Here is a 2,199-nt window from a genome sequence, read left to right as displayed (position 1 = left end):
TCTGCAGAGAGAGTACAGTACAGAGTAGAGACGACTGGTAGTGCTAGGAGTAGTAGACCGAGTATGCGTAGTTTTTGTTAACGGAGAGGGGGCAGAGAGTAGACAGAGTAGAGAGAGAGAGTAGAGGAGCAGTAGATGGCCGAAAAGACAGAGTAGGCCATAACTAGAGAGGACAGATGAGCGAGAGAGAGAGAGATAGAGAGAATTTCGAGAGTAGGAGTAGGAACGGAGAGATAAGAGAAAGAGGAAGGTAGAGAGTTTGGAGGGGACGATGAGAAGTCAGAAGTAGAGAAATGAGAGAGAGACGTTGGGGGGGGGGGGGGGAAAAAGGGAGAGGGGAGGAGGCTTAGAGAGAGAAGAGAGAAGATTAGAAGCGAAGAGTAGTAGAGAGAGGAGAGTAGAAGGAGTGAAGAGAAGCTAGCGTAGAGTTAGTAGAGAGAGAGAGAGAGAGTTTAATTCCATACAGAGGAGCGAGAGGGGAGAGAGTAGAGACGAGTTAATGGTAGAGATGGGGAGGGCGACGTGTTGCCGGGTGTCGGGGGAGCTGCACGGATCTGCACAAACGGCAGGCAATGCATTGCCTCGGCCGCAGACGGCCAACAAGGCACTACTAGAACGCCCCTCTAAACAAGTAAAATGAAGCCGGCACAAAAATGTGACTTTGCCATTTTCATATGGGGGGGCAATTAAATTTCTATCCTGCCTCATGATATTAGTTTTTTCTCGGGAAAGCAATAGAGCAAGAGCGGCGTGTTAAGTATCAGCAACATCTGCAAAGTAGCTTTTTTCCGATGCTAAGGATGGGGAAAAAAAAAATTTCGTCGGCTTAGTGTTTGGGAGAGGATGCGCTACAAAAAAAAAACCGGCAGGTCTACTGTACGGCCTGTATGAACACTAAAGGATGAACAGACAAAGAAAGTCACTGAATGAACGAATATTAATAAAATAATGCATAATGGAAAAGGGAAGGGGGGAGAGAGAAAAAAGCGAAAAGGAAGGAGAATAAAAAAAAAGAGACAAAGGGAGATAACAAATATGTAGTTAGAATATTATGAGCGGCTCAATTATAGCTGAATTATCGTGGCGGCTGACCATTGATAAACAAATGAGCAAGCTAAGAATGAAATAATATAACGCTCGCAACATGAAGATATTGGGCTTGCTTAACACGCATAACGAGCAATATGAAGCGCAGCCTGAATGAATGACATCATGATCTGAACATCTAAATTAAGTCAATATGAGGCCATTTGAACGATAACTAATATTGAAGCATTGAATAATAGGCATATTTATGCAATAAACATGATCACAAAGCGTAGTAATAACTAATCTAAGCTTATATCGCTGAATGAACAAGTATATCCACTTGAATCAACAAAAGCTTGAGCTGAGATATCGCGAATGAATACAAATCTATTGATCACTGTTATAAATTCTGAGTGAGGGGTTTGTTGGCTCGAATGAGATATGAGAAACGACTTAGCTTGACTGAATAGTGCCTTAGAGGAAACGCTGCAGCATTTTGACGTAATGTCCTGAACATCAGCAGGATTTAAGGAGAACGATCCACTTTTTGGAGAGGTCGTCGTCTCGGTATAGGCTGCGGGGTTCGTGGCACAGCTTTTCCCTTTAGTGGCGGAGTGGGCCATGCGCCTTGCGGCATGTGAGGGCAGGGCACGAGAGAGTGGGGAAAAAAAAGGATAAGGAAAAGTATGATGCAGCTATTTGAATTCTGCTTTTTTAATCAAGTATGTAAGTGTACAGTTGTAAATACTCTAAACGCATGATTATCTTATGCAGATGGGAAAAGCTTATAAGCATGTAAATATACGGGTCGTTTGCCATGCCCACAGGGAGAGTAGTTGCAATATTTGGTACTTGATTTAAAAATTATCGCTATTAATGCAGGGTGCGGTTAAAGCTTAGTAGTAGCGATACAGCAAAATACATTATCGATAAGTCTTTGAAGTAGGATTGGCCCCCTTGTAATGAAAGACTATGTATTTTCCCATACACATGTTTTAGCCTGAGCCATGGAAATTTGATGTGTGAGATTGCTAGCTAAAAGTCACAAACTCCTCTCTTAGCGCATTAAGAGGTTGTTGCGGCCATCTCCTTAACAAGGAGGGGGCAACTTATCATAGGCATATAGCTAATACTATAAATAAAGAAAAATCAGCGAGCGAATAGGATCGA

The sequence above is a fragment of the Penaeus monodon genome, chromosome 34, assembly GCF_015228065.2.
Source record: "Penaeus monodon isolate SGIC_2016 chromosome 34, NSTDA_Pmon_1, whole genome shotgun sequence".
NCBI lineage: Eukaryota > Metazoa > Arthropoda > Malacostraca > Decapoda > Penaeidae > Penaeus > Penaeus monodon.
The sequence above is the reverse complement of the archived record's forward strand: the minus strand, read 5'-3'. Positions refer to the sequence as shown.